Source organism: Mastigoproctus giganteus, chromosome 14 (assembly GCF_048544385.1).
Source record: "Mastigoproctus giganteus isolate SK-2022 chromosome 14, ASM4854438v1, whole genome shotgun sequence".
Lineage (NCBI taxonomy): Eukaryota > Metazoa > Arthropoda > Arachnida > Uropygi > Thelyphonidae > Mastigoproctus > Mastigoproctus giganteus.
Window position 1 is genome coordinate 63,779,050 of NC_143588.1, and position 12,115 is coordinate 63,791,164.

Here is a 12,115-nt window from a genome sequence, read left to right on the forward strand (position 1 = left end):
GTAACTTGATGCAGAGGAGAGTAATTTGTCTTTCCTTGTCAAGATTGTTATTTGCAACAAAATGGAAATTGTGTACTACTGAGATTTTATGAAGTTTTTTGGGACTTTATTTTAATATTAGCCACAATAGGTCTTCTCTAAGACTATAAATTTGGATGGCCAAAACACCTGCCATCCAAATTTATACTAGAAACCTTATTCGATATCTAAACTACTACAAGTCAAACATGTTTGGATTACTTTAGCAATATTTGCATATTTATAAACTTTCAGAAATAAAAATTTAAAAAAAAAATAAAAAATAAAAAAAATTAAATCAGACAACATGTTTCAGAATGCTATGAATCTGTTTTCAGCACTGTCTGAACAGCATTTACAGACTTAATGCATCCCATATGCTGCAGCAGGTAAAGTATATGTGTCATCACGAAATGCAATAATTATTTTAAAGTTCCTTGTTCATTAAATTATTACAGAAAATCTGCAAGACTTTCTATAAAAATTTGCATTTCTGCATTCACTATAATTTCTTTTAGCAGCAAGAGACTTCAAAATTTTTTCCATCAAACCCACATCTTCACTTTGTTCAACAAATCACATTTGCATAAACTCTAGTTCATCATACAATACATGGATGAGAAGTTAGTGTTTTAGGAAAATGTCATTAAATGCACAAAATAACTTTATACTTGAGATAACAAAGTTTAGTTGTTTTTGTAACTTGGCTTTTATGGACAGAAACAATTTTTTTGTAACTCAATTGTTTCAAATCTAAAAAATACTTTGATTTCTTTGATGTACACAGCAACACTATATTCCCAGTTGCAAACATCTTCAGCAGAAAGTGGCAGTGCCCTCATCAGCATCTGTTTTACTAGTATGCAATTATGATTTTTAAAAACTATTCTGTTGCAGGAGTGTGCTATTCTGTTTCATCAAACAGAATAACATTGCATGCTACTGCAACATCTTTTATCATTTGCTCATTAAAAAATGTATGTAGCACTTTGGTGTGCGAGAATTTAGTTTTTCTTCAAGAGGAAAACCCTGAAGTAAATAGTAATAGCAACAGTAATGGAGGCTTTTTTTTGTTTTGGTTTTTTAGGAGCATTAGCAACTAAGGCCATATTGCTCCGAGAATATGCAGTGGTCATTCCCTGACCTTTCCACATCCTCCGTATTTGGTGGTGACGGGCTCGAACCCCAGTCTAGTCAAGAAGCGTGTGTTACACACTGCTGCTCCTTCTCACCTGGCTACGGAGGCATGTGATGCAAGAAAGCAAGCGTATGAGTTATGTAGCATCAGCCAAAAAACAAAAACTTAATTTCACACATCCAATCCCTTTAAAAGTTTGTCCTTGAATTTATTTAGGCTATCAACTTCCACAAAAGACAGAAGGAATTTTTTTCCAGCAATTAATCACCCACTGGCTAAAGGCAAATTACCACACTCTATTCTACAACTGTCTTTCGTCAATTTAAATTTATGTCCCCTCAGGTTCATAATCTGAGCAAGTGGAAGAATCCCATCAGAATTCAGTGTGCTCAACCCATTCAAGGCCTTATACACCTCAATTAGATCACCTCACAGGTGCCTAGTCTCCAGCCACTGCAATTTGCAGAACTTCAGCCTTTCTTGGTAAGAGGACCCCTTCATTCCCATCACCAATCTTGTTGACTCTACATCCTTCCTAAAATGAGGCTTCCAGACCTGTACGCAGTACTCAAATCATGGCCTGACCATTGCCTTATACAGAGGGACAATCACTTAATTTTCCCTGCTAACAAAATTGCTGTATATCATTGACAATACCCCATGACCTGCCCTGGCAGCCTGTCTGCATTTCTCAGAAAACTTCATATCTGACTGCACAATTGCTCCCAGATCTTTTTCATTTTCTATCTCCTTAAGTGTAGTACCACAGAGTTGGTACGTTTCTCTGGGGTTACTTCTACCCATATGCAGTACTTTGCATTTGTCAATGTTAAACTTCAGTTGCCACTTCTCAGCCCATCTGCCCAAATTTTCTAGATCCTGTGCAGTAACACACTGCCATTACTGTCATTAACAACCCTGCCAACCTTTGTATCATCTGCAAACTTCGACATTTAGCCTGATATACCTTCATCAATATTATTGATAAATATACAAAACAACAGTGGGCCCAACACCGAACCCTGGGGAACTCCACTGGAAACAACTTCAAATATATCAGCTATACCATACTAGCAGTTGCAGGTGGTCCTTGAGGCTGACACAGACATTATATTTGGTATGACAAGCTAGACTTGCTACCTGGGAGTCTAAAAAGCTGATGAAACCAACATACAGGTAACAATTGAGTCAAGTGGACTGAATTGTGGCAAAGTCTGGTTATTCTGCAACAATCAGATCCTCTGCTTGAATCTTCACTATGGTGGGACTATTGGTAACCCTGGATATAACCCCTACGTGCAAGTCCTGAAATATGGCACCTAATATGCTGCAGGTGAACACCAATGTAAGCAGAGGTTAGGGTGTAGCATCTACAACACATGGAGGAATGCTGCCCCTCTGTGTTATCAGGTAGAAGATGATGATGCTCATCAACTGATGCATTATCACCACTTTGCCTATTGGAGAGTTGAAGTGGTGGAACTCATGTTTAGTTTCCAGAGAAAAAGTTCTGGTAACCCCTGGCAACACAGTGGCAACCCCCAAGGCAGAATGCGCTGGTCCCAAAGGAACTAGTTATATTGTTGACTCTATTGTCAGGGAGACAGGGAATATATTTTGTAAAAAGGATAGATGGAACAGGACCAGGGTATGACTGCCAGGGGCAAAGGTTGATGACGTTGTAGAGCGGATATCATCTTTTAAGGGCACAAAAGGTGATATAGTTGTACACGTTGGCACTAATGATATTAAGAGTAGGAGACCGGCAGAATTACTTAACAAGTACAGGTCACTGTTGAACAAAAGCCGAGAATTAGGGTTGAATTTGAAAGTGTCTGCAATTCTGCCCAGACACGATAGGAGGGAGTATATGATGAGAGCCTTGTCAATCAATTCGGCCCTGGAAAGATTGTGCAAGGCTCAAGGGATAGAATTTTTTTCAGCCTGGTCTGTACTTGTTAACAGGAGACTCCTGCTTCTACAGGGATGGGATACACTTAAATAGAAAGGGTGCAAGAATATTTGCTGATGCTATCGAGGCAGTGTTAGGTGGGTCGGGAAACTGATAGCTTAGGGGGGATACAAGGACTAATAGTTTAACAGTAGCCGTAGGCAGAGGTGAAGGTGATTCTTGCACAACTTCTATTAGAATAAGTAGCGACCTGGAGCGAGGGGGTGTTGGGGGTTTCAGGGACGGATGGCAGTCATCCTGAAATAGGTGGGTATATGGGATGTGTTAGGGTAACTAGGAATAGGAGCATGTATACCAATGCTAGAAGTATAGTAAATAAATTTGATGAATTTGAAGTGTTGGTCAAGACATTAAAGGCGGATATTGTTGGGATAGCAGAGACGTGGTGTCACACAGATATAAGGAATGCAGAACTGGAATTGGGGAGTACAATGTGAACAGAAAGGATAGAAAGGGAAGAGGAGTTATGCTGCTAATTAAGAAAAACATAAAATCAAAAGAAGTGCACCCAGTTGATACAGATGAACAGTGCACTGTTGAGTCAGTTTGGTGTGACATAAGCACTGCGAAAGCAAAAATAAGAGTAGGAGTGTGTTATAGGCCTAATGACTCGAATGAGTACAATGAACAATTATACAGAGAAATAGAGTGGGCCAGTAAATCAGAATGTCTTATAATGGGGGATTTTAACTTCCCAGATATTGACTGGAACTTGTGGGTTGGTCACTCACACACTAGTCAGACTTTTGTGGATTTATTGGATGATTGTTTTCTGCAGCAGCATGTTCGAGAGGCAACTAGAGAGAGTAATACTCTTGATCTGGTTATCAGCAGTGATCATTCGTGTATTAAGAATTTGCAGATAAAGGAACCACTAGGTGGCAGTGATCACAGTGTACTGATGTGGGATTTACTTAAAGATATAATTACCATCGGGTAAAGAAAAGGGTTTTTGCTTCCGTAAAGGTGAGTACAGTGGTCTCAGAAAGTTTTTAAATTCTGTACAGTGGGATAAACTGACGATGTTACCAACAGTAAATTCTAAGTGGGAAGCATTCAAGGAATTAATCGTGGATGCTACTAAAAGTTTCATACCTATTAAGAAATATTGTTCAAGGTTTAGGCCTAAATGGTTATCTAATGAACTAATGAGACTCGTAACAGAGAAGAAAAATGCATGGGAGGCATATAAATTATCAAGTGACTTAGAAGCCTATGGCAGATATAAGCTGGTCTGTAATCAGGTCACAAAGGAGGTTAGGCAGGTGAAGGCAGATTACGAGAAATCCTTGGCAAAAGATACTAAGAAAAACAGCAAGGATTTCTTTACTCATATAAACTCTAAAAGGAAGGTGATAAATCTGATTGGTCCCCTTGACATCGATGGTTCGACTGTTGATGATCCTGCTCAGATAGCAAACAAACTGAATGAGTATTTTGCATCTACATTCACACATGAGGAATTATTAAGGTTTGAAAATGGCAGAAGGTTATCAAATTGTAGCAGGATACTTAATGATTTTGTAATAACTGAGAGCAAAGTGGAGGAGAAATTGTTGAAGTTAAACATAAGAAAAGCACCTGGGGTGGATGGGATCTATCCAGTTATATTAAAGGAGGCTGCAAAGCAACTAAGCAAACCCTTAGCCATAATTATGAGAGCATCCTTGGACTCAGGGGAGGTTCCCACGGACTGGAGATGTGCAAATGTATCCCCAATTCATAAAGGGGGATCGAAGGGTGACACGAGTAGTTACAGGCCAGTTAGTTTAACTTCTGTTCCGGGTAAAATAATGGAGTCACTGGTTAAAGATGCATTGCAGGATAATCTAGATAAGACTGCAGCAATAATTCAGACACAGCATGGGTTTGTTAAGGGAAAGTCTTGTCTGACAAATCTGATAGGATATTATGATGTGGTTACAAAGGAACTGGATGCAAAAAATAATTTCGATATCATATATTTGGATTTCAGGAAAGCTTTTGACACTGTTGCGCATGGAAGACTATTGTACAAATTGGAGCAGAATGGTATTAAGGGTAAGTTGCTACAATGGATAAAAGGATGGTTAAGTGGGAGAAGACAGAGGGTGGTAATCAATGGGTGCTGATCTTCGTGGACTAATGTTATTAGTGGATTCCCACAGGTTTCAGTGTTGGGTCCACTGTTGTTTTGTATATTTATCAATGATATTGATGAAGGTATATCAGGCTTAATGTCGAAGTTTGCAGATGATACAAAGGTTGGCGGGGTTGTTAATGACAGTATGCTTCTGAAACAAGACCTAGATAATTTGGGCAGATGGGCTAAGAAGTGGCAACTGAAGTTTAATCTTGACAAATGCAAAGTACTGCATATGGGTAGAAATAACCCCAGAGAAACGTACCAACTGTGTGGTACTACACTTAAGGTGTTAGAAAATGAAAAAGACCTGGGAGTAATTGTGCAGGCAGTTATGAAGTTTTCTGAGCAATGCAGACAGGCTGCCAGGGCAGGTCATGGGGTTTTGTCAATGATATATAGGAATTTTGTTAGCAGGGAAAAGGAGGTGATTATCCATTTGTATAAGGCAACGGTCAGGCCACGCCTTGAGTACTGCGTACAGGTCTGGAGGCCTCATTTTAGGAAGGATGTAGATTTACTTGAGCATGTACAGAGAAGGGCAACAAGATTAGTGAGGGGAATGAAAGGATCCTCTTACCAAGAGAGGCTAAAGTTCTGCAAATTGCAGTGGCTGGAGACTAGGCACCTGCGCGGTGATCTGATTGAGGTGTATAAGGCATTGAATGGGTTGAGCATGCTGAATTCTGATGGGATCCTTCCACTTGTTCAGATTACGAACCTAAGGGGGCATAAATTCAAATTAAGAGCAAGGCTCTTCACAAAATGCATTAGAAAAGGTGTGGTGCCTAAGCAGTGGAATAATTCAACCATAGTTTTGCTGCATAAGAAAGGAGATAAATCAGAAATTGGAAATTATAGACCAATTAGCTTGTTATCCCACATCTACAAGTTGTTCACAAGGGCCATTAACAGATTAGAAAGAATACTTTATGAGACTCATCCGAAAGAGCAAGCTGGCTTTAGGACAGGATTCTCAACTATGGATCACCTTCACGTAATACCACAGTTATTGGAGAAAGCAAATGAATATAAAACACCATTATGCCTGGCATTTGTGGATTATGAAAAGGCATTTGACTCCATACAGCATAAGGCAATGTTTCGGGCACTGGAAAGACAAGGCATAGATACCCCATATATTATGATTTTGAAGAAAATATATGAGAATGCTACCTCCTTTATTAGACTAGACAAAGACAGTAGGAAATTGAAAATTGAGAAAGGAGTTCAACAAGGAGACACAATATCTCTGAAGCTGTTTAGTGCTGCCCTTGAGGAAGCTTTCAGAAGATTAGACTGGTCGCAGAAAGGAGTCAATGTGAATGGAGAGTACCTAAACCATTTACGATTGGCAGATGACATTGTAGTCATAAGCCATGATCCCAAAGAATTAGAGGAAAATCTTAATCAGTTATGCACAGGATTTTGGACTAAAGATGAATATGGCTAAAACAAAAGTAATGATGAACAAGTATGCCACAGAAAGGGACATAATGAACGAAGGAGCAGTAATAGAAAAGATGAAGTCGTATACTTATCTGGGAGAAGTTATTAGCTGTAATAATGATAAATGGCTGAAAGTCAAGAGAAGAATAAATTTTGGATGGATAGCATTCAGGAAATATAGTCACATACTAAAGAGCAATATCCCGGTTTGTCTGAAACGTAAAATAATGAACCAATGTATACTCCCCACCATGACTTATGGAAGTGAAACTTGAGCACTCACCAAAAGAATGGAAGAGAAGCTGAGAACTACACAGCGAAGAATGGAACAAATTATATTGGGAATCAGACTGTTAGATAAGAGAAACACATGGATTAGGCAGCAAATTCAAGTAAAGGACATTCTTATCAAAACTAAAGAATTAAAATGGTCTTGGGCAAGACACATAGCTCGAAGACATGATGAGAGATGGACTAAGAGAATAACAGAATGGTACCCAAGAGGGGCTAGAAGAAAACCTGGAAGACAAACAGCGGAGATGGATAGATGATATTCATGAGTTTGTGGATAGTAAATGGATGGCCATTGCGCAAAACAGAAGGAACTGGAAAGTTGCTGGAGAGGCCTTCTTCCTGCAGTGGATTGAAAATGGCTGATGATGATGATGATTTTCACTTCTGCTTAGAAATTTGCTCCACATCCAGCCAGTTTCTAAAAAGGGTGACAAATCCCTCCCATTCAATTCATCACTCCGTATGGTTTTCAATCTTTGTAAACTCAGCTTTTTACACTGATTTCAGAAATGTTATTCAATTTTTTTTTTCCTGTCACATACAGCTTCTTCACAAATCACTTAAGTTGATGTCACGAATTGTATTAAGTTAGGAGTAAATGCTGAGAATTTGTTAACTAAATCTTCACATGTGTTGCAACACTGCATTCAGTCATTTATTTCTTGACCTGGAGGGCTACAGGCAAAGAGTTTAACAGTGTGAGCTCAGTTTATTTTTGAGGTTACCATATCAAACTTGTGCTCAAAAGTGAGTAAAATGTCTTCATGCAAGGGTTGGAACAATCTGAACTTATTTTGTTATATTTGTGGAGTTATCTAGTCCTCAAGCAAGACAGGATATTGCAGAATTTGCAAAAAAATGCGTATTGTGCTTATTTTGGAGTTAAACAATGACCAAGATAAATAATCGGCTCCACATAAAGTATATTGAACCTGTGTTGAAGCACTGAGATTGTGGAAAAATGGTAAAAAGAAAGCTATGCCATTTGCAATTCCCATGATTTGGCAGGAGCCTACAAACCACTATGATAACTGTTACTTTTTCATAGTTAATGTAGAGGGATACAATGCAGAGAGTAAGAAGGGCATTGTGCATCCTAATATTCCATCTGCCATTAGACCAGTTGCACATGGAAATAACTTGCTGATTCCATGCCCTCCACTTATACTTGAGAATGTAGCAGCAGAGATTACTGAAAGTGAAGCTTCACAAGATGAAAGTCTACACACCTGGAGACTGAGTCCAGTCCTCAACTGTTTTCACAGTCTGAACTCAATCTGGTAAGAGATTTAAATTTACAGAAGCAATCTGCAGAACTCCTTGGTTCTAGACTTGAATAAAAAATCAAGCATGTGGGATGTTTTTCTCATGGTACAAACACAGAAAATGAGAACTAGTTCCCTACTTTTCTGAGGAAGATTCTATGGTTTTTGGTAGTAATATAAATGACTTGATGAACTATTTAGGAATCAGTCACAATCCTACACAGTGGAGACTTTTTATTGACCCATCAAAGAGGAGTCTAAGGTGTGTTGTTCCACAATGGAAATAAATGTGGATCAATTCCAGTAGTTCACTCTGTGCATTTGAAAGAAACATAAAAACTTGAATAGCTTGTCAACCCTGGCCTCTCAGCCATAAAGGGACATTGCAACACATTATCCAATAATGTAACTGTCACAATTGAAGGTGTGCAATAAAAGACTCTCTCTCTCTTTCTCTCTCTCATATAATATGGCTGGTTGGTCTGTGCTGACTTTTAAGTGATAGGCATGTTACTTGAACAGCAATCTGGCTATACAAAAATGTCTTTGCTTTTTGTGTGAGTGGGTTTGGTTTTGTTATTTGGTTTTTTTTTTAGGAGCATTAGCAACTAAGGCCAAATTGCTCCGTGATATGCGGTGGTCATTCCCTGACCTTTCCGCATCCTCTGTATTTGGTGGTGACGGGCTCGAACCCCGGTCTAATCAAGAAGCGTGTGCTACGCACTGCTGCTCCTTCCCACCTGGCTACGGAGACACCTGTGTGAGTGGGACAGCCAGGTAAGGAGTAAGCAGTGAGATGTCAAGGTCAAACCAAAAAGGGGCAGTTTGTTTCCTGGATCAAAGAACATAGTTCATATAGTTCGTAAACCAATGTTAGACCCCAAAACTGTCCTCCCTCCACTCTTGCATCAAACTGGGTTTGATGAAACAGTTTGTGAAAGCGTTATTGCAGGAAGGTCTCTACTTCAATGACCTTTGAACTAAATTCCCATCAATCACCCAAGAGAAGCTAAATGAAGTTATTTTTGTTGGACCTCAAAATTTACAAACTGATCTTGGACCAAGGTTTTGAGGGAACTATAAATAATAGAGAAGAACAGGCATGTATTAGCTTAAGGTCTGTTGTTGAGAACGTCTTATTGAACAACAAGAGTCCAGACTACAAGAATATAGCTGAAAATATGTTGGCAAACTTCAAAGAGCTGGGCTGTGACATGAGTGTCAAGGTACATTTTATACACTTCCACAGTGACTACGTCCCATAAAATCTAGGAAGTGTTAGTGAAGAACAGGGTGAGGGGATTCACTAGGACATTATGGAGATGAGGTACCAGGGGAGGTGGAATGTCAACATGGCTGACCATTGCTGCTGGATGCTGAAGAGGGATTATAAAGTAGAAGGATCTGCAAGAAAATCAAAGAAAAAAATTGATCCATCGTAGATCAGTTTTTAAAATGAGAGGTGAGGTGAGTATTAGTGGACTCTTTACCACACTGCTCTTTTTAATAGTGTATTTAAATATAAGGTCTGGTAAATGAAGCATTTTGTTATAATTTCAGTGCACAACTTCTGCCAAAATTAATAAATATTTGTGAAAAATCAAATTTTCTTTTATGATTTTTGAAGAAATCTGACATGATGGAAACAAACAAAAGTCATTTTTGAAAAATCAGCATTAGAAAATGATTCAGAAACATCCTTTTCTCAGAAAACATCAGTCAATTTTTTTTTTCAAAGTGCAGAGTGTTTTCGTCTCATTGCACTTCTACTCTTTCTAAAGTAACGGAGAAATCCATTAACCACCAACTCTCTTGTAATACCAAAAATGCACCCAAATAATGTTGTGAGCAGATTTTTTTTAAATGTTTTTGCAAAAGAATGATGGTAATGGAAAAAGTATCAAAGCCCTTGTACTTTCTACATCAATTTGAAACCTCAACTGCAAGATAGTCTTTTTTCATTTTCATTCAATTGTTCTTCATGTGTATAAAATAAAATTAAATTAAATAACAATAATAAATAAATAAATTACAGTAGTTTGTGTACATAAGCACAATGTACACAAATGCAGATGCTGTTACTGTGGCCATCAAGAAGTGTCTCTTGGAAGCTGATGGTGACTTTTATGAGAGGGGAGGATACAGGTTCTTATTAAACAGCACTGAAAATGTATACAAAGTGATGATGAATATGTAGAATAATAAATATAAGTACTTAGACTTGAAGCACTTAAATACATTCATTCATTTATTTGAGTAAAGCACTTAATACAGTTTAAATTGACATACTTACAGGGTTAACCAATAAAAAATTTGGAGGTATTAGTTTCAGAAGGATACTTGTATAAACAGTGCTTAGCCACCAAGTGGCACAGCACTATATTAGTTTTTACAGATAAGGTAATGTTAACAATATTATTTATTCAACAACTCAAAGTCAACTGTTAAGTCAATTGTTTCTGTGTATATCTATAATTCACTATGTGTGATGAATGATATATTTATTGTGTGAGAACTGAAATGTCCTGACACTTAATAAATCAAAGAATTTCTTTTACATTTGTAGTGAGTATGTTACTGAACAGCACAAAGGCAATTTCTTATATAATCAATAAAACTTACAAACTGTAGTTTGATTGCAAAATAGGAGACTGTGGGTTCAATATTTTTGTTCCGCATGTCATGAAGTGACACTTCGAGGCTTGTTAAATGGAAAAATGAAGTGTGCGACATTTGCAATACCAATGGTATTGTGGGAACAAGACAATTTTGTGGATTGCTACTTTCATTTAGCCAATACCACTAGTTTTTCATCTAAAAATATGAAGATTCACTACCTCAATCTGCTTTCTGCAATGTAACCAGTAACTCACTCTGACGATTATGCTACTTTCTAAACCTCCTCAAACATGGACTTTAGATGAAGATATATCTTGTGAAAATGAATAAATGAAAGTGTTCAACAGGGACAAATAATATATACAATCCAGGAGAGCCAATCCCATTTTATTACTCAAGTATATTTCTTATTTTTATTACTCAAGTCAATGTTTTTAAGAGTCAAGCTGAACTCATGGGTTCCAGCTTACAGGAATAAAAATTTCTTGCACAACCATACACCAGATGCCAAAAGGATATAACAGTCTTTGCTTATGATAGGCGATCTCTCTTCCTACAGCAATACTGATGGTTTAATGGATTCTGTAGGTTACAATCTTAACCATTAAGACTGGAGGCTTTTTATACACTTGTCAAGATATAGTTTAAAGGGCTTTCTGTTGCACAATAGACTGTTTCATTCAAACAACTATTTGGAAAAACTATCCTTTTGAAGGAAGTCTAGAAAAATATGTAATCCCTCCTCAAAAAAAAATGAAACAATATAAATCGAAAATATGTTGTGATCTGAAGATGGTTACATTTTTAATGGGTTTTGCAACTTGATTTCACAAAAATTTTGCTGTTCCTTGTACAAACAGGACAGCAGAGCAAGAGGCTCCCATTACACTGTCGAGAACTGGCTGCCTCAAACAGTATATATTCCTGGACAGAAGACTGTTCATCTTCCACTACTTATAGGAGAAAGAATTTTATTGCCCTCTTCATACTGAATTAGGCATAATGAAAAAATTGGTAAACGACTGAACAAAAAAAAAAATGAAGTTTTCAATGCTTACAACAAATTTCATGCACTTAGTAATGCAAAGAGATAAAAAAGGGAATGTTTATTTGTCCAAAAATCAAGATGCTAATTAAAGGTAAGGATATCATCTTTTGATGACATCTTCAACATAAGCAAAAAAGCAGTACTGAATTCATTCAAGGCACTCTGTCAAAACTTTACAGAAATCATAGAT

The 12,115-nt window shown here is 37.6% G+C and overlaps 1 protein-coding gene across 2 annotated transcripts in view; it reads right to left on the reverse strand.

Moving 5' to 3' along the window:
- LOC150075172 (polyamine-transporting ATPase 13A3-like) overlaps positions 1–12,115 on the reverse strand; it is a 409,674-nt gene that overhangs the window by 219,650 nt on the left and 177,909 nt on the right. The gene's annotated exons all lie outside the window — the stretch shown is intronic.